At 46.6% G+C, this 22030-nt stretch overlaps 1 protein-coding gene across 3 annotated transcripts in view; it reads left to right on the top strand.

Annotated features, from left to right (window-relative positions):
* Nucleotides 1–22030, top strand: part of SLC6A1 (solute carrier family 6 member 1) — a 317457-nt gene that overhangs the window by 198390 nt on the left and 97037 nt on the right. The gene's annotated exons all lie outside the window — the stretch shown is intronic.

Consider the following 22030-nt stretch of genomic DNA (forward strand, 5'->3'; position numbering starts at 1 on the left):
AGCAGTTGTTCGCTGCTGTGCAAACGGGTCAGAACTGCACATGCGCGGCGTGCACATTGCACACGCGCGCCGTTGCCTGGCGACAGATGTTGCCAGGCAACAGAGCGCCTAGTGTGAAGAAAAGACGCAGCGCCGGAAAGAAGATTGGCAGCGGAGAGGCGGTCCGGGGCGGATACTCACCATTGGAGGCCGTTTTCGGGGAGTGGTAAGAAGAACGCAGGCATGTCCAGGCGAACGGAGGGCGGATGTCTGACGTCAGGACCGGGACCTTCATCGCTGGATCCGTAGCACAGGGTAAGTAGCTGTAGGGCTGGTCTTGTTTTGCAGGAAAATGTTTAAGCATAGCAGGGCTGCACAAGCGATCGCAGCCCTACTATGCTAAAATACACTCCCCTATAGGCGGGGATTAGTTGATCGCAGCAGCAGCAAAAAGTTGCTGGCTGCGATCAACTCTGAATGACCCCCTTAGTGCGGTACTTCAGCTTGGTCTCGTGAAATAACCACATCTCCAGGGATCAGGCTAAGCACACAGACTGCACCTGCAGCTAACAGCATTGCTTGTGCTGCCGGCTGCCTGCTGCTTGTTTTACAACACTTAATTGCAAATTTTTACTGGAAACAATTCAGTTTAACTTCCATGGAGTTTTGTAGCCTGGTAGCCCCATTATGTGCTATAGAAACCATTGAACAATGAGTTTGATGACTGTATTTAAAGTAACATTTCGTATTATTGTCATTAGTCTATGTTTCTATAGAATAAAAATAAAATACAATTTGTATCAGCAAACAATACATTTTGACACATAAGTACAGATTTTTAGCTGAATATGAGCAAAAAAATTGGTGATGGGGAATGGGCACTTCTGAATTAGTCTAGGGCGGCTGGGACCCTTGATCAGGCCCTGCATACTATGGAGCAGTGGAAACGTGTTCTGTGGAGTGACAAATCACGCTTTTCTATTCGGCAGTCAGATAGGCAAGTCTGGGTTTTGCAGAAGCCGGGAGAACATTACCTGCCTGACTGCAGTATGCCAACTGTGAAGTTTGGTGGAGGAGGGATAATGGTATGGGGCTGTTTTTCTGGGTTTGGGCTAGACCCCTTATCTCCAGTGAAGGACAATCTTAATGCTTCAGAATACCAATACATTTTGGACAATATTTGCTTCCAACTTTGTGGGAACAGTTTGAGGAAGGCCCTTTTCTATTCCAACATGACTGCGCCCCAGTGCACAAATCAAGGACTATAAGACATGGTTTGATGAGTTCTGTGTGTAAGAACTTAACTGGTATGCACAGAGCACCTTTGGTATAAACTGGAACAAAGATTGCCAGCCAGGCCTTCTCATCCAACATCAGTGCCTGACCTCATAAATGCTCTACAGAATGAATGGTCGCAAATTCCCATAGAAACACTCCAATCTTGTGTAAAGTCTTCCAAAAAGAATGGAAGCTGTTATAGCTGCCAAAGGGGGACCAACTCCATATTAAAGTATATGTATTTAAATACACTGTCATTGCAGTCACTGTTGGTGAAATGGTCAAACATCCAAATAATTTTGTCCATATAGTGTATGACAGCTGTCACCCAGTCTCACAGCAGATCACTGATGCCATGACAGCTACTGTACTGTATACTAGTATTAGTTCTGCATCTAATTATTGCCATTAATGCAGTGGGTGACACAAAAGTGTCAGTTAGAGATGAGCGCCGGAAATTTTTCGGGTTTTGTGTTTTGGTTTTGGGTTCGGTTCCGCGGCCGTGTTTTGGGTTCGACCGCGTTTTGGCAAAACCTCACCGAATTTTTTTTGTCGGATTCGGGTGTGTTTTGGATTCGGGTGTTTTTTTCCAAAAAACCTAAAAAACAGCTTAAATCATAGAATTTGGCGGTCATTTTGATCCCAAAGTATTATTAACCTCAAAAACCATAATTTCCACTCATTTTCAGTCTATTCTGAATACCTCACACCTCACAATATTATTTTTAGTCCTAAAATTTGCACCGAGGTCGCTGTGTGAGTAAGATAAGCGACCCTAGTGGCCGACACAAACACCGGGCCCATCTAGGAGTGGCACTGCAGTGTCACGCAGGATGGCCCTTCCAAAAAACCCTCCCCAAACAGCACATGACGCAAAGTAAAAAAGAGGCGCAATGAGGTAGCTGTGTGAGTAAGATAAGCGACCCTAGTGGCCGACACAAACACCGGGCCCATCTAGGAGTGGCACTGCAGTGTCACGCAGGATGTCCCTTCCAAAAAACCCTCCCCAAACAGCACATGACGCAAAGAAAAAAAGAGGCGCAATGAGGTAGCTGTGTGAGTAATATAAGCGACCATAGTGGCCGACACAAACACCGGGCCCATCTAGGAGTGGCACTGCAGTGTCACGCAGGATGTCCCTTCCAAAAAACCCTCCCCAAACAGCACATGACGCAAAGAAAAAGAAAAGAAAAAAGAGGTGCAAGATGGAATTGTCCTTGGGCCCTCCCACCCACCCTTATGTTGTATAAACAGGACATGCACACTTTAACCAACCCATCATTTCAGTGACAGGGTCTGCCACACGACTGTGACTGATATGACGGGTTGGTTTGGACCCCCACCAAAAAAGAAGCAATTAATCTCTCCTTGCACAAACTGGCTCTACAGAGGCAAGATGTCCACCTCATCATCATCCTCCGATATATCACCGTGTACATCCCCCTCCTCACAGATTATCAATTCGTCCCCACTGGAATCCACCATCTCAGCTCCCTGTGTACTTTGTGGAGGCAATTGCTGCTGGTGAATGTCTCCACGGAGGAATTGATTATAATTCATTTTAATGAACATCATCTTCTCCACATTTTCTGGATGTAACCTCGTACGCCGATTGCTGACAAGGTGAGCGGCGGCACTAAACACTCTTTCGGAGTACACACTTGTGGGAGGGCAACTTAGGTAGAATAAAGCCAGTTTGTGCAAGGGCCTCCAAATTGCCTCTTTTTCCTGCCAGTATAAGTACGGACTGTGTGACGTGCCTACTTGGATGCGGTCACTCATATAATCCTCCACCATTCTTTCAATGGGGAGAGAATCATATGCAGTGACAGTAGACGACATGTCCGTAATCGTTGTCAGGTCCTTCAGTCCGGACCAGATGTCAGCATCAGCAGTCGCTCCAGACTGCCCTGCATCACCGCCAGCGGGTGGGCTCGGAATTCTGAGCCTTTTCCTCGCACCCCCAGTTGCGGGAGAATGTGAAGGAGGAGATGTTGTTGACAGGTCGCGTTCCGCTTGACTTGACAATTTACTCACCAGCAGGTGTTTGAACCCCAGCAGACTTGTGTCTGCCGGAAAGAGAGATCCAAGGTAGGCTTTAAATCTAGGATCGAGCACGGTGGCCAAAATGTAGTGCTCTGATTTCAACAGATTGACCACCCGTGAATCCTTGCTAAGCGAATTAAGGGCTCCATCCACAAGTCCCACATGCCTAGCGGAATCGCTCCGTGTTAGCTCCTCCTTCAATGTCTCCGGCTTCTTCTGCAAAAGCCTGATGAGGGGAATGACCTGACTCAGGCTGGCAGTGTCTGAACTGACTTCACGTGTGGCAAGTTCAAAGGGCATCAGAACCTTGCACAACGTTGAAATCATTCTCCACTGCGCTTGAGACAGGTGCATCCCACCTCCTATATCGTGCTCAATTGTGTAGGCTTGAATGGCCTTTTGCTGCTCCTCCAACCTCTGAAGCATATACAGGGTTGAATTCCACCTCGTTACCACTTCTTGCTTCAGATGATGGCAGGGCAGGTTCAGTAGTTTTTGGTGGTGCTCCAGTTTTCTGTACGTGGTGCCTGTACGCCGAAAGTGTCCCGCAATTCTTCTGGCCACCGACAGCATCTCTTGCACGCCCCTGTCGTTTTTTAAAAAATTCTGCACCACCAAATTCAAGGTATGTGCAAAACATGGGACGTGCTGGAATTGGCCCAGATTTAATGCACACACAATATTGCTGGCGTTGTCCGATGCCACAAATCCACAGGAGAGTCCAATTGGGGTAAGCCATTCCGCGATGATCTTCCTCAGTTGCCGTAAGAGGTTTTCAGCTGTGTGCGTATTCTGGAAACCGGTGATACAAAGCGTAGCCTGCCTAGGAAAGAGTTGGCGTTTGCGAGATGCTGCTACTGGTGCCGCCGCTGCTGTTCTTGCGGCGGGAGTCCATACATCTACCCAGTGGGCTGTCACAGTCATATAGTCCTGACCCTGCCCTGCTCCACTTGTCCACATGTCCGTGGTTAAGTGGACATTGGGTACAGCTGCATTTTTTAGGACACTGGTGACTCTTTTTCTGAGGTCTGTGTACATTTTCGGTATCGCCTGCCTAGAGAAATGGAACCTAGATGGTATTTGGTACCGGGGACACAGTACCTCCAACAAGTCTCTAGTTGGCTCTGCAGTAATGATGGATACCGGAACCACGTTTCTCACCACCCAGGATGTCAAGGCCTCAGTTATCCGCTTTGCAGTAGGATGACTGCTGTGATATTTCATCTTCCTCGCAAAGGACTGTTGGACAGTCAATTGCTTGGTGGAAGTAGTAAAAGTGGTCTTACGACTTCCCCTCTGGGATGACCATCGACTCCCAGCAGCAACAACAGCAGCGCCAGCAGCAGTAGGCGTTACACGCAAGGATGCATCGGAGGAATCCCAGGCAGGAGAGGAATCGTCAGAATTGCCAGTGACATGGCCTGCAGGACTATTGGCATTCCTGGGGAAGGAGGAAATTGGCACTGAGGGAGTTGGTGGGGTGGTTTGCGTGAGCTTGGTTACAAGAGGAAGGGATTTACTGGTCAGTGGACTGCTTCCGCTGTCGGCCCAAGTTTTTGAACTTGTCACTGACTTATTATGAATGCGCTGCAGGTGACGTATAAGGGAGGATGTTCCGAGGTGGTTAACGTCCTTACCCCTACTTATTACAGCTTGACAAAGGGAACACACGGCTTGACACCTGTTGTCCGCATTTCTGGTGAAATACTTCCACACCGAAGAGCTGATTTTTTTGGTATTTTCACCAGGCATGTCAACGGCCATATTCCTACCACGGACAACAGGTGTCTCCCCGGGTGCCTGACTTAAACAAACCACCTCACCATCAGAATCCTCCTGGTCAATTTCCTCCCCAGCGCCAGCAACACCCATATCCTCCTCATCCTGGTGTACTTCAACACTGACATCTTCAATCTGACTATCAGGAACTGGACTGCGGGTGCTCCTTCCATCACTTGCAGGGGGCGTGCAAATGGTGGAAGGCGCATGCTCTTCACGTCCAGTGTTGGGAAGGTCAGGCATCGCAACCGACACAATTGGAGTCGGACTCTCCTTGTGGATTTGGGATTTCGAAGAACGCACAGCTCTTTGCGGTGCTACTGCTTTTGCCAGCTTTAGTCTTTTCATTTTTCTAGCGAGAGGCTGAGTGCTTCCATCCTCATGTGAAGCTGAACCACTAGCCATGAACATAGGCCAGGGCCTCAGCCGTTCCTTGCCACTCCGTGTGGTAAATGGCATATTGGCAAGTTTACGCTTCTCCTCCGACAATTTTATTTTAGGTTTTGGAGTCCTTTTTTTACTGATATTTGGTGTTTTGGATTTGACATGCTCTGTACTATGACATTGGGCATCGGCCTTGGCAGACGACGTTGCTGGCATTTCATCGTCTCGGCCATGACTAGTGGCAGCAGCTTCAGCACGAGGTGGAAGTGGATCTTGATCTTTCCCTAATTTTGGAACCTCAACATTTTTGTTCTCCATATTTTAATAGGCACAACTAAAAGGCACCTCAGGTAAACAATGGAGATGGATGGATTGGATACTAGTATACAATTATGGACGGGCTGCCGAGTGCCGACACAGAGGTAGCCACAGCCGTGAACTACCGCACTGTACTGTGTCTGCTGCTAATATATAGACTGGTTGATAAAGAGATAGTATACTCGTAACTAGTATGTATGTATAAAGAAAGAAAAAAAAACCACGGTTAGGTGGTATATACAATTATGGACGGGCTGCCGAGTGCCGACACAGAGGTAGCCACAGCCGTGAACTACCGCACTGTACTGTGTCTGCTGCTAATATAGACTGGTTGATAAAGAGATAGTATACTCGTAACTAGTATGTATGTATAAAGAAAGAAAAAAAAACCACGGTTAGGTGGTATATACAATTATGGACGGGCTGCCGAGTGCCGACACAGAGGTAGCCACAGCCGTGAACTACCGCACTGTACTGTGTCTGCTGCTAATATATAGACTGGTTGATAAAGAGATAGTATACTCGTAACTAGTATGTATGTATAAAGAAAGAAAAAAAAACCACGGTTAGGTGGTATATACAATTATGGACGGGCTGCCGAGTGCCGACACAGAGGTAGCCACAGCCGTGAACTACCGCACTGTACTGTGTCTGCTGCTAATATAGACTGGTTGATAAAGAGATAGTATACTCGTAACTAGTATGTATGTATAAAGAAAGAAGAAAAAAAACACGGTTAGGTGGTATATACAATTATGGACGGGCTGCCGAGTGCCGACACAGAGGTAGCCACAGCCGTGAACTACAGCACTGTACTGTGTCTGCTGCTAATATATAGACTGGTTGATAAAGAGATAGTATACTCGTAACTAGTATGTATGTATAAAGAAAGAAAAAAAAACCACGGTTAGGTGGTATATACAATTATGGACGGGCTGCCGAGTGCCGACACAGAGGTAGCCACAGCCGTGAACTACCGCACTGTACTGTGTCTGCTGCTAATATAGACTGGTTGATAAAGAGATAGTATACTCGTAACTAGTATGTATGTATAAAGAAAGAAAAAAAAACCACGGTTAGGTGGTATATACAATTATGGACGGGCTGCCGAGTGCCGACACAGAGGTAGCCACAGCCGTGAACTACCGCACTGTACTGTGTCTGCTGCTAATATATAGACTGGTTGATAAAGAGATAGTATACTCGTAACTAGTATGTATGTATAAAGAAAGAAAAAAAAACCACGGTTAGGTGGTATATACAATTATGGACGGGCTGCCGAGTGCCGACACAGAGGTAGCCACAGCCGTGAACTACCGCACTGTACTGTGTCTGCTGCTAATATAGACTGGTTGATAAAGAGATAGTATACTCGTAACTAGTATGTATGTATAAAGAAAGAAAAAAAAACCACGGTTAGGTGGTATATACAATTATGGACGGGCTGCCGAGTGCCGACACAGAGGTAGCCACAGCCGTGAACTACCGCACTGTACTGTGTCTGCTGCTAATATATAGACTGGTTGATAAAGAGATAGTATACTCGTAACTAGTATGACTATAAAGAAAGAAAAAAAAACCACGGTTAGGTGGTATATACAATTATGGACGGGCTGCCGAGTGCCGACACAGAGGTAGCCACAGCCGTGAACTACCACACTGTACTGTGTCTGCTGCTAATATAGACTGGTTGATAAAGAGATAGTATACTACTAATATTATATATACTGGTGGTCAGGTCACTGGTCACTAGTCACACTGGCAGTGGCACTCCTGCAGCAAAAGTGTGCACTGTTTAATTTTAATATAATATTATGTACTCCTGGCTCCTGCTATAACCTATAACTGGCACTGCAGTGCTCCCCAGTCTCCCCCACAATTATAAGCTGTGTGAGCTGAGCACAGTCAGATATATATATACATTGATGCAGCACACTGGGCTGAGCAGTGCACACAGATATGGTATGTGACTGAGTCACTGTGTGTATCGTTTTTTTCAGGCAGAGAACGGATATATTAAATAAAACAAACAACTGCACTGTCTGGTGGTCACTGTGGTCGTCAGTCACTAAACTCTGCACTCTCTTCTACAGTATCACAGCCTCAGGTCAATCTCTCTCTCTCTCAACCCTAATCTAAATGGAGAGGATGCCAGCCACGTCCTCTCCCTATCAATCTCAATGCACGTGTGAAAATGGCGGCGACGCGCGGCTCCTTATATAGAATCCGAGTCTCGCGAGAATCCGACAGCGTCATGATGACGTTCGGGCGCGCTCGGGTTAACCGAGCAAGGCGGGAGGATCCGAGTCTGCTCGGACCCGTGAAAAAAACATGAAGTTCGTGCGGGTTCGGATTCAGAGAAACCGAACCCGCTCATCTCTAGTGTCAGTCCCTGTTGCTGAAGTGCTTGGTTTATTAAAATGTGCATGTCATTTTTAATATTCAACATCAGGGTGGGTGGGAGGTCTCAAAGACAATTCCATCTTGCACCACCTTTCAGTGCTATGTAACAATGTTTCATAGATGTGCTATAAACTGCCTTGTGTTTGTGTCGCTGCTCTCTCGCTTAGTAACCAGCCAGCTCACTGCTGCCTTTCATCTAAAGTGGATTAAAACAATGGCCCTCATTCCGAGTTGTTCGCTCGCAAGCTGCTTTTAGCAGCTTTGCACACGCTAAGCCGCCGCCTACTGGGAGTGAATCTTAGCTTATCAAAATTGCGAATGAAAGATTAGCAAAATTGCGAATAGACAGTTCTTAGCAGTTTCTGAGTAGCTCCACACTTACTCGGCATCTGCGATCAGTTCAGTCAGTTTCGTTCCTGGTTTGACGTCACAAACACACCCAGCGTTCGGCCAGACACTCCTCCGTTTCTCCAGCCACTCCCGCGTTTTTCCCAGAAACTGTAGCGTTTTTTCGCACACACCCATAAACCGTCCAGTTTCCGCTCAGAAACACCCACTTCCTGTCAATCACATTACGATCACCAGAACGAAGAAAAAACCTCGTAATGCCGTGAGTAAAATACCTAACTGCATAGCAAATTTACTTGGCGTAGTCGCACTGCGGACATTGCGCATGCGCATTAGCGACTAATCGCTCCGTTGCGAGAAAAATATAACGAGCGAACAACTCGGAATGACCCCCCCATATTGTGAGATGTAAAGTGGTCAAAATTGACTGGAAATTACTTGAAAGTAATGTTATTGAGGTTAAACTGACCAAATATGTGAATAATGTACTGTAGCTGTTTTTATCAATTGTTTAAAATAATACAGATCCAAAACCAAAACACAGGAGCACAGTAGTTGAGGGGCACTCGTTAATATGTGCCTTATGTGCCTGTCACAAGCTGTGTACACCTTAGGTTCTACTTGCATAGGAAGAGATGGCACTCCACGTACTTCTTTCAAAAAGTGATCATACTTTATTTCCGACGTATCAAGACCTGAACGGTCTTTTTATGAAGGTGCTGAAAGTTTTTCATTTTTATATATGTAACTATGTATATATATATATATATAACTTGGTTGCATCGGCGGCACTCTAAGGCATATATTACGTAACAAACTATTCCATAGTTTCAACGTTTTCGGTTTAATTTTAAAAAACTGTCATCAGGAATGATGTCTGTACAAGATGTATGTACATGACTCTGAGTACATCTGGGCATGACTCTAAATGTGACTGTGTGTGACTCTGGATGTGACAATATGTGACCCTGGGCATGTCTGTACATGACTCTGGGCACGTCTGGGCATGACTCTGGCATTCCTGATTACTTTTTTTTTTAAATAAAACTGAAACGTAGAAACTATGGTTTAGTTTGTTACGTAATTTATGCCTTAGAGTGCCACCAATGCAACCAAGTTATATGTCCTAATCAATGTGGATGGCACCAGGCTATTTTAAATATGGGAGCGAGGAGTGCCGGAGTAAAAGAATACATTATATATATATATATATATATATATATATTGTGACAAGAACACTGGGATAGTGTTTGAGGGCAGGTATATTTGTCCCAGGTTCTTGTCTTACATGTTTTAGAAAATGTTAACTTCTAGGAAAAATGCTTTTTGTTTTGTCTGAACCTTTTCAGTTTGCTGTAAAAGCTGGGTAAAGGCTCTGAGAGAGAGATAAGGCGAGTTCTAGACATTGGGCCCAGTTCGGGTCTTTGGCCTCACAGAGGGCTAATCAGGGTTTCAGCTGTGTAAGAGTGTTATAGTGCTTCTAACCTGATTAGTATGGGCAGACTGCCTGGGAAGGCTGCAGGATCTGTGTGTGAGAGACACGCTTTCTGATGCAAGTAAGCTATACAGTATGTACTGAAGAACTCTGTGTTTTGTTTAGTGACAGTTAGGAATATCTTATGTTTAGTTAGTGCCGGACAGGCAAGGTATTTTTATTTTGGGGTTTGTTTTATTTTCTGTTTCAATAAAACTGGCCGGGGTCAGTTGTACCAGAAACTGGACTTGTGTTGTTCCTCAGCTGCTGCGTGCGGCCATATTCCCCAGGAAAAGGCGCCTTGCACCCCTACAGTGTTACAACTTGGTGGAGAATGCGAGCAACCCCGTTCTGCGCATAAGTGAAAGCAGCAGCTTTGTGAGGCCTGCAGAAAACGGTGGTTTATGCAGATACAGCCCAGTGTGAAGTTACTGAGACTCACCCCTGAGGGTTTGATATATGTCCTGGGTGAAAGCAGCTACAAAGCCGCCTGAAAAATCTGTCGACATGGAGGATCTGCTTAAAGCCTTGCTGCAAGCTACAGCGGCTCAGCAGGAGGCCAACCGACAGCAGCAGGTGGCAATGGAGGAAAATAGGAGACAACAGCAGGTGGCAATGGAGGAAAATTGGAGACTACAGCAGGAGGCCAACAGACAGCAGCAGGTGGCAATGGAGGAAAATATAAGACAGCAGCAGGTGGCAATGGAGGAAAATAAGAGACAACAGCAGGCAGTTGTTGATGAACTTTACAGGCAACAGCGTCAGGATAGAGAGGCCTTAGCAGAAGTGGTGCAGAGACTTGCAGCTCGGGTTGGAGATGTGGCCGTCAGTGCTCCAACCAGCTCTAGTTCTATACGGGCCAGTCACTTCCTGCAGAAAATGACAGAGGCTGATGATGTGGAGGCCTATCTGACCACGTTTGAAAGGACTGCCGAGCGTGAGAACTGGCCGAAAGCACAGTGGGCCAGTCTGCTGGCACCTTTCCTGTCAGGTGAGCCCCAAAAAGCTTACTTTGATTTAAGCCCTGCTGAGGCTCGGGACTATGATAAACTAAAGACTGAGATCCTGACCCGCCTGGGAGTCACGCTGTCAGTACGAGCACAACGGGTGCACCGTTGGCTGTACGCCATGGAGAAGCCTCCGCGCTCCCAGATGCACGACCTTATTCAGCTAACAAAAAAATGGCTACAGCCAGAGACATTAACTGGTCCCCAGATGGTGGAAAGAGTCGTCATGGACCGCTACTTGAGATCTTTGCCCATGGTCCTGCGCAAGTGGGTGAGCCATGGAAACCCGGGTACTGCTGACCAATTAGTGGACATGGTAGAGAGGTATTTGGCAGCAGAGGAACTACTGATGACCACCCAGCAACCCATAGATCCTCGACAGCGCCCTTCAGTAAAGACTGGTAAGACTGTTCCGTGGGAAAACGTTGCTGGGCGGTTAAGAGAACGCAAGGCTGGAGAGACTGTAAACACTGGCCCTGGAGACAGGCCAATGGGGCTAGAACGGTCTATGCTGCCCAAACGGGTTGATAATCGTGTGGTTAAATGTTTTAGGTGTGGTATGCCAGGTCATGTTATTGCCAATTGCCCAGTCACGCAAGAACCCATGCAATGTGATGCTGCCTTTGAATGTCGCAGAATGTCTTTCTTTGCTAGGTTAGCCTGTACTGTGGTACCTTCACCTGAGCTGGAAAAACAAATGTGTGATGTGTTCTTAGAGGGTAACCGGGTAGAGGCCTTGCTAGATTCAGGAAGTTTAGTTACCCTCGTGAAAGCTGGGTTAGTGAACCCCTTAAAGGTCCAGCAAATACCTATTGGGGTAACTTGCATACATGGGGATACCCAACATTATGCCACTGCTGAGGTGAATATAGAAACTTGTTGTGGGTCAGCAATGGTTAAAGTGGGACTGGTCCCTACCTTGGTGCATGAGGCCATAATAGGGAGGGATTTTCCTCATTTTTGGAAACTGTGGGAATAACGGTTATCAACAGATGTGAGAAGTAAAAAGCCAGTTGATAATACCGGTGATTTTATGGATGTACGTGGGTCTTCGGAACTTTCTGGCCCTTTGCCTTTTGCTAGTTTGGCTGGGGAAGTGACAGATGGGGAGTCCAGTGAGGACCCTCTTGCCGGGAACAGAGACATAGTAGTTAGAACTGAAAGCGTGCCTGACCTGGAGGTAAAGAAGGATCTGTTTGCGTCTGAACAGTTAAAGGATCCTACCTTAATAAAGGCTAGAGAGAATGTTAAGATTGTTAATGGGGAACCTGTGGTACCAGGTGACAGGGTTACGTATCCCCACATGGCCATCTGTAATGAGCTCTTGTACCACATTGTCAAAAGGGGTGAGGATGTGGTGGAACAGCTGGTAGTTCCCCAGCCTTATCGGAGAACGGTACTAGATTTAGCTCATAGTCACGTTACCGCAGGACATTTAGGGGCAGAAAAAACCACTGAAAGAGTTTTACAAAGGTTCTTTTGGCCAGGGGTTTATAAAGAAGTGTCTGAATATTGTTCTTCCTGTCCTGAATGCCAGTATCATGCCCCTAGACCCCATTTCAGGAGCCCACTAGTTCCCATGCCTATTATAGAGGTCCCGTTTGACAGAATAGCCATGGATCTCGTGGGGCCCTTGTTAAAGTCTGCTCGGGGCCATCAGTATATCCTGGTAATTATGGACTATGCCACTCGATATCCTGAGGCTGTCCCTTTACGCACTATCACAACCAAGGCGATAGCTAGGGAGCTGGTGCAGGTATTTAGTAGAGTGGGAATACCAAAAGAAATTTTGACTGACCAAGGTACTCCATTTATGTCAAGGATCATGAAAGAGTTGTGCAAGTTATTTAAGGTCACTCACCTCAGGACGTCCATCTACCATCCCCAAACTGACGGGTTGGTGGAAAGGTTTAATAAAACATTAAAAAGTATGTTAAAAAAGGTTGTTGAGAGAGATGGGAAAAACTGGGATTGTTTGTTGCCCTACTTGTTAATGGCCATCAGAGAAGTTCCTCAGTCCTCTACGGGGTTTTCTCCATTTGATTTGTTGTATGGTAGACACCCCAGAGGGCTGTTGGATATTGCCAAAGAGACGTGGGAAGGACAGCCCACTCCTTATAGAAGCGTTATTGAGCATGTAACACAAATGCAGGATAGGATTGCAGCCGTGGTACCTGTTGTCAGAGAGCACATGGAACAGGCCCAAAGTGCTCAACAGAGGGTCTATAACCGGAGTGCCAAGATACGGGAATTTGCTCCTGGCGATAGAGTTCTTGTTTTGGTACCCACTGTGGAAAGCAAATTCCTAGCTAAATGGCAGGGTCCATTTGAGATTAGGGAAAAAGTGAATGAGGTTAATTACAAAGTATACCAGCCGGGAAAGAGAAAACCCGAACAGATCTACCATGTTAACTTAATCAAACCCTGGAAAGATAGGTTGTCTCTGTCAGCGGAGCCTTGCCCTTCGGTGTCTTCACCCCGGTTGCTTCCCGCAGTGAAGGTGTCAGAGACATTATCAGCTGATCAGAACAATCAGGTTAAAGAATTTCTCATCCAAAATAGGGAGGTATTTTCAGAGCTGCCTGGCCGAATGACCATAATAAAACATGACATTGTCACAGAACCAGGGGTCAGGGTTCATTTAAAGCCATATAGGATTCCTGAAGCTCAGCGAGAAGCTATTTCTAAGGAAGTTAAAACCATGTTAGAACTGGGAGTCATAGAGGAGTCTAACAGTGAGTGGTCCAGTCCCATAGTGCTCATCCCGAAGCCCGACGGTAGCATACGCTTCTGTAATGACTTTCGTAAGTTAAATGAGGTGTCCAAGTTTGACGCATACCCCATGCCCCGTGTGGATGAGCTTGTAGAAAGGCTGGGAACAGCCAGGTTTCTCACCACATTGGACCTGACCAAAGGTTACTGGCAAATACCTTTATCTGATAGCGCCAAAGAAAAAACAGCCTTTTCGGTTCCGGAGGGGCTGTACCAGTATAAGATGTTACCCTTTGGGTTGCATGGGGCTCCAGCAACCTTTCAACGGGCGATGGATAAAATTTTGAGGCCCCATAGAAAATATGCAGCTGCCTATTTGGATGATGTGGTAATTCACAGTACAGACTGGGGGTCCCATTTGGTTAAAGTACAAGCAGTACTGGACTCAATCAGAGAGGCAGGGTTAACTGCTAACCCAAAGAAGTGCTGCCTCGCAATGGAGGAGGTCAAATACTTGGGCTTCACCATAGGCAGAGGTCTGATTAGGCCCCAATTGAATAAAGTTGATGCTATTCAAAACTGGCCTCGTCCAGTGAGTAAAAAACAGGTAAGGGCTTTTTTGGGAATTACTGGGTACTATAGACGGTTTATTCCTAATTTTGCGACCACAGCGGTGCCGTTGTCAGACCTTACCAAAGGGAAGCAGTCAAATGTGGTGAAATGGAACCCTGATGCAGAAAAGGCGTTCCAAGCGTTAAAAGTGGCTTTGTGTTCACAACCGGTGTTGATAACACCAGATTTTTCAAAAGAATTTGTGGTACAGACAGATGCCTCAGAGGTAGGGATAGGTGCTGTGCTGTCCCAAACCAGAGATGGGGACGAACACCCTATCATTTATTTGAGTAGGAAACTCAATGAGCATGAAAAAAGGTATGCCATTGTGGAAAAGGAGGCTTTGGCCATTAAGTGGGCACTAGATACCTTGAGATATTACCTCTTGGGTAGACAATTCAGACTAGTGACAGACCATGCCCCTTTAAAGTGGATGTATGTAAATAGAGGCAAGAATGCTCGTGTAACTAGATGGTTTCTAGCGTTGCAGGACTTTAAGTTTACTGTCGAACATAGACCGGGAACACAATTGACCAACGCAGATGCATTGTCTCGCATCTTCTGTTTGGGGGCTACAAGTGTTCCGGCCCCTAGGTCGAAACAGGGGAGGGGGATATGTGACAAGAACACTGGGATAGTGTTTGAGGGCAGGTATATTTGTCCCAGGTTCTTGTCTTACATGTTTTAGAAAATGTTAACTTCTAGGAAAAATGCTTTTTGTTTTGTCTGAACCTTTTCAGTTTGCTGTAAAAGCTGGGTAAAGGCTCTGAGAGAGAGATAAGGCGAGTTCTAGACATTGGGCCCAGTTCGGGTCTTTGGCCTCACAGAGGGCTAATCAGGGTTTCAGCTGTGTAAGAGTGTTATAGTGCTTCTAACCTGATTAGTATGGGCAGACTGCCTGGGAAGGCTGCAGGATCTGTGTGTGAGAGACACGCTTTCTGATGCAAGTAAGCTATACAGTATGTACTGAAGAACTCTGTATTTTGTTTAGTGACAGTTAGGAATATCTTATGTTTAGTTAGTGCCGGACAGGCAAGGTATTTTTATTTTGGGGTTTGTTTTATTTTCTGTTTCAATAAAACTGGCCGGGGTCAGTTGTACCAGAAACTGGACTTGTGTTGTTCCTCAGCTGCTGCGTGCGGCCATATTCCCCAGGAAAAGGCGCCTTGCACCCCTACAGTGTTACAATATATATATTTTTTTTTTTTAACTGTCAACATATTAAATCTAATTATTAGTTTAGTAGCTCTTCCAACACACCCATGAGGTGGCTGCCCAGTGTCATTATTGGGTGTTGCCAAGTAGCCCGGATCCCCTGAGAGTCCAGACCAGGCCAGTGAAATGGAACTTGGTCCCAATCCCTCCCATCCTCACTGTCCTCAGCCCTCATGACCTCCACATCTCATCATCTTCCCCAGCCCCTCAACACTGTCCTCAGCTCCTCATCACCATCCTTAGCTCATCATCATCTTCCTAAGCCACAGCACTCATCAGCATCCTCATCCACAGCCCCATCATCTTTCTTAGCCCCCAGCCCCTTCTTCTGCCCCATCATCTTTCTTAGCCCCCAGCCCCTTCTTCTGCCCCATCACCTTCCTCACCCCCAACATCTTCCCCAGCCCTATCACCTTCCTCAGCCCCATAACTATCCTCAGCCACAGCTCCTATCTCCTTCCTCAGCTCCATCACCTTTGTCAGCCCCATTACCATCTTCTGCCACAGCCTTATAACCTTCGTCAGACCCATCATCTTCCTCAGCCCCATCACCTTCATCAGCCATAGTCCCTATTACCATCCTCAGCTACAGCTCCATCACCTTCCTCAGCCCCCATCAACTTCCTCAGCTGCTAGTCCCAATCACCTTCCTAAACCCCTGCACCCTCACCTTTCTTATTACACAGCCCCCATTGCCTTCCTCAGCCCCCATCACATCACCTTTCTCAGCCCCCAGACCCATCACTTTCAACCAGTGGCGTAACTACTGCCCCCGCAGTCCTCGCGGTGGCTTGGGGGCGAGGGGCTGCAGGGGCGCCACTGATTTACAGCAGACTGACATGCGGACGAGCGTCCGCATGTCAGTCTGCAGTCTCCTTCCCTCCGCCGCTTGTTGGAGGGACACGGAGGGCACACAGCGCGCCTCCCTGTGTCCCTCCTGCTGCATCATCTCCGGCGGCCGCGGGTCTAATAGGGGGAAGTGCCGTCCGTGAGCTCTAATTGGCTCACGAACCGGCACTTCCCCCTATTAGACCCGCGGCCGCCGGAGATGATGCAGCAGGAGGGACACAGGAGAGACGAGCTGTGTGCCCTCCGTGTCCCACCAAAAAGCGACGGGGGGGGGGTAAATATCTGGCACTGGGGGCATATATGGCACGGGGGGGAGGGAGGAATATCTGGCACTGGGGCATTTCTGGCACTGGGGGGAATATCTGGCACTGGGGGCATATCTGGCACTGGGGGGGGGGCATATCTGGCACTGGGGGGGGGATATCTGGCACTGGGGCATATATGGCACTGGGGGGGAATATCTGGCACTGGGGGCATATATGGCACTGGGGGGGAATATCTGGCACTGGGGGCATATATGGCACTGGGGGGGGATATCTGGCACTGGGGGCATATATGGCACGGGGGGCATATATGGCACTGGGGGGAATATCTGGCACTGGGGGCATATATGGCACTGGGGGGGGATATCTGGCACTGGGGCATATATGGCACTGGGGGGAATATCTGGCACTGGGGGGGAATATCTGGCACTGGGGGTGGGATATCTGGCACTGGGGCATATATGGCACTGGAGGGGAATATCTGGCACTGGGGGCATATATGGCACTGGGGGGGCATATCTGGCACTGGGGGCATATCTGGCACTGGGGGGGATATCTGGCACTGGGGGAATATCTGGCACTGGGGGGGGATATCTGGCACTGGGGCATATATGGCACTGGGGGGGAATATCTGGCACTGGGGGCATATATGGCACTGGGGGGATATCTGGCACTGGGGGCATATATGGCACAGGGGGCATATATGGCACTGGGGGGGAATATCTGGCACTGGGGGCATATATGGCACTGGGGGGGGATATCTGGCACTGGGGCATATATGGCACTGGGGGGAATATCTGGCACTGGGGGGAATATCTGGCACTGGGGGGGGGATATCTGGCACTGGGGGCATATATGGCACTGGGGGGGATATCTGGCACTGGGGCATATATGGCACTGGGGGGAATATCTGGCACTGGGGGGAATATCTGGCACTGGGGGGGGGGATATCTGGCACTGGGGGCATATATGGCACTGGGGGGGAATATCTGGCACTGCGGGCATATCTGGCACTGGGGGGGAATATCTGGCACTGGGGGCATATATGGCACTGGGGGGGATATCTGGCACTGGGGGCATATATGGCACGTGGGGAATATCTGGCACTGGGGGGAATATCTGGCACTGGGGGCATATATGGCACGGGGGGAATATCTGGCACTGGGGGGGAATATCTGGCACTGGGGGCATATATGGCACTGGGGGCATATTTGGCACTGGGGGGGAATATATGGCACTGGGGGCATATCTGGCACTGGGGGCATATGTGGCACTGGGGGTAATATCTGGCACTGGGGGCATATGTGGCACTGGGGGGGTATATGTAAAAAGATGTACTGTAGCAGTCCAATGCCACTTCTTTTTACAGTTAAAAGCTACTTGCTGGTGACATTAATGATACACTAGGATTCTGGACTTGCTCAGCAATTATTGGCTAAATAGCCTAATCTGGACCCTTTAACACCAGCAACTGAGTTGTTTATTTCCACGAGAGATGTCCATTTGATATGGTTTTTAATTTTTTAATTGATATATCTTATTATTATTAAATTGTGCATTGTCATTCTATTTTTTATTGTCTAAATAAATTAGATAATTATGAATATTTAGCGCTCCCTGTGTACACATGTATGTATACATTATTGTAATTTCTTGTTTGGTTTGAATAATTGCAGATTATTCATTGGGAGCAGCATTGTAGATGTTCCTTATCCAGGTTATTTAAAGTTGGTAATAAGTGCGCCTGATTGCCTCTTTCTAAGTAAAATTAGTGTGAGTTTTATAATCTATATTACTGTAGGACGTAATGTGTAATGGGCATTACGGTGTGTGGCACAATGTATCACGGACATTGCGGTGTGTGTCATAATGTGTCACAGGCATTACGGTGTATGGTATACTATATCGCGGGCATTGTGATATGTGGTATAATGTCTCAGGGTCATTGCAGTGTGTGGCATAATGTATCACGGACATTGCGGTGTGTGTCATAATGTGTCAGGCATTACGGTGTGTGGTATACTATATCACGGGCATTGTGGTATGTGGTATAATGTCTCAGGGTCATTGCAGTGTGGCATAATACATAACGGGCATTGCGATGTGTGGCATAGGGTATAACGGGCAGGGCATTGCGGTATGTGTCACAGGCATTACGGTGTATGGTATACTATATCACGGGCATTGTGGTATAATGTCTCAAGGTCATTGCAGTGTGTGGCATAATGTGTCACAGGCATTGTATGTGCTATAATGTATCGGGCATTGCAGTGTGTGGCATAATGTATCACGGACATTGCGGTGTGTGTCATAATGTGTCACAGACATTGTATATGCTATAATGTATCAGGGGCATTGCAGTGTGTAGCATAATGTATAACGGGCATTGCGATTCCTGTCATAATGTGTCACAGGCATTACGGTGTGTGGCATAATGTGTCACAGACATTACGGTGTGTGGCATAATGTGTCGGGGGCATTACAGTGTGTGCATATTGTGTCGTGCATTATTGTGTGCGGCATAATGTCTAAGGGCCATTGCAGTATGTGGCATAATGTATACTGGGCATTACTATAAGGAGGAAAAATGACAAATAATGTAAGGGGCATGAATCAGGATTATTTTTCTTTCCTGTGGTGGCCAACGTATAGGCGTGCAGGTTGCAAAACTGGGGTATAAGGTAGTCTTTTCCTGCAATGCCACGCCCACTCCAACAAAACCACGCCCCTTTTTGGCGCGCACATATTTATCCCTTTCTTGCTCCCAATTATGGAGCATGTAGGGGGGGGGGGGGGGGCGTAAAATTTCTAGTTGTGCCACTGCTTTCAACCGCAATCCACAACACAGTCTGCCTCAGCATAATGTGCACAGGTCAACATGACCTATAATGTCACATCACTACGCCGCTGATTGTAGGGTCATGCCCAGGCTGTGTCTGCAAAGATCCCAGTGTTGCCCAAAACCAGGCTGCAAGGAAGCTGCTTTGTGGGCAAAGGTCCCAGCAGCAGGTGCACTTTGCCCCGTGAGGCAATCCTGGCAGGCGGGGGTGGAAGAGAAGCTGGCCGAGGGAGCCAGGCAGAGGTCTCTACTCCCCTGAAACCCTGCACCCAGATCACATGACGCCTTAGCCTCCCCGACTAGTTGTGGCCCTGTCCTCATACATATGAGGGCAGGGCCTTGCACGAGTGAGCTGACAGGTCTATTGCAACTCTTCTAGCGTCGGGCATCTTTTTTTGCTAAAAATACAGCTTAATCGCAATGCGAAGCGACTATGACGCACAAGGAGAATGTGCTGATTAATTGGATATGCAGCACTTGTATAGTATGTGTTAATATAAGTCTGTATACGGCGCACAATTGAATTTGTATTGGGAAAAGCTGCTGCTGCTACATTGTAGCACTAGTTTCTATACAGATTGTAGACTCAGATGCACACAGATATACAAGTGGCAAATTAATCAGCACAATCTCCTAGTGCATCCAATTCACATTACGTTGTGATTAAGATGCATTTTCTGCAAAAAACGATGCAAAAAAATTGTCCGATTCTAGCAGAGTGTCACAGGACCTGACATACCGAGAGGTGCTGTTTGGCGCGACTGCAGCAATGATGTAGGAGGACACACCTGTAAGTGTGAATGTCCTATTACAGCCGAATGCAGATGTGGCTGCTTTCATCTTACGATGAACGTATCACGCGAGTTGCTGCATCGCAAATGCGACTAGCTGTGTCATGCTGTGGCCCAATCGCGAGTGCATATGACCATGTGATCCTGTGGTTCGTGGGTGCATGCGCAGTGCAGGCACACCCGTGGGCACTCTCTTTGTGGCAAATGAGTCTCATTTGGCACAAATAGAAGTCACAATGAGAAAGGCACATCTATACTCCGTTGCAAGTGGAGATGTGACTCATGGGTAAATGTATGAAGCAGTGATAAGAGTGGAGAAGTGAGCCAATGGAGAAGTTGCCTTTGGCAACCAATCAGCTGCTCTGTATAATTTTATAGTATGCAAATTATAAATGTTACTTCAATACTGATTGGTTGCCATGGGCAACTTCTCCACTGGCTCACTTCTCCACTCTTATCACTGCTTCATACATTTACCCCTAAAATACATATGACTGAAATACATATAGGTGTCATCTAAATAAAAGTAGCTAGTACAAAATGTCCTTTAATACTTAAAATAGTGGTACAGCCAGCCTGTATATACAGACTATGGCAGTACAGCCCAAGAGTAGTACATAAGTAATATACAAACATTGTGGGAGTTAAATATATACTGTACGTCCAGAATTCTGTCCCAATGCGTTCATCCCTTCAGGGACTTTTTCAAGGATTCAAATGGTGTCTTCTGAAGTTTATATCACAGTCCATTTTGCAGTTTGTGCAACAGCACCAGTGGAATCAGTATTGGGCTGGACTGTGCATGTGTAGTGGTATATTTCTGACTTGTTTCTCTATGGGCAGACTCTATTAGTTTGCCTGTGTCTCATCTTTATCCTTATACTATGCCTTACTACAAGTTTAGATTTTGTCTCTATTTATGCCAGCGGCCATATTGTGGAGGTCAATTGTAGCGTCTGGGTGGTCCAGTGCACACCCAGACCACCCATTACTTTTGCATATGCTTGTGCCTAATCATGGATATTCTTAAAACCTGGACTGTTGGGGTGCCTTGGGCACTGCATTTGAGAACCACTGCAATATGCAATTGAGGCACTCATTACAATCTAAGTATACCGCATTGTATCTTACATATTTTTTGTTTTTTACAGATCATAAGTCATAAAATGAAATTTCTATTCATGTCACACTTTTCATCTGGCTGGGAATGTCATTTACTGAAGTGCGTATGCATTACGGGAGAGATATATAGATATTAGACCATAATTGCTTGGTTTACACTCCCACTTCAATCCAGTTGGTTCAAATTGCTCGTCAAAGATAACATGGTTGTCAATTGATTTGGTCATCTACATCTTATTGTATTGATTATATTGTCATTGACATACTTCTCAATTTTTTTATAATTACATGAAAATAAAAAATACAGGATTGGGTTATTGGATTATAATATGTGTTATTTTTTTTCTATATTTTACTAGTTTAAAAAAAAAACTAATCAATTTATTTTCCATGAAGTCGAAAGTGAAAGCTCAAGTCCACGGTTCCAGTTCTATTGCACATGTTAAACACTTATTTCATTCAAATAAGTAAATCCATCTGTTAATTATACAGTGGAGGCAATTATTTTGAAGGCTGAACAATACAGTATGTGTAGAATTGAGCCAAACCATTAACCTGAAGATTAATTAATGAGGCATTATGGTGGATATTGGTAATGAAGAGATGTCATT

This window comes from Pseudophryne corroboree, chromosome 9 (genome assembly GCF_028390025.1).
Source record: "Pseudophryne corroboree isolate aPseCor3 chromosome 9, aPseCor3.hap2, whole genome shotgun sequence".
Classification (NCBI taxonomy): Eukaryota; Metazoa; Chordata; class Amphibia; order Anura; family Myobatrachidae; genus Pseudophryne; species Pseudophryne corroboree.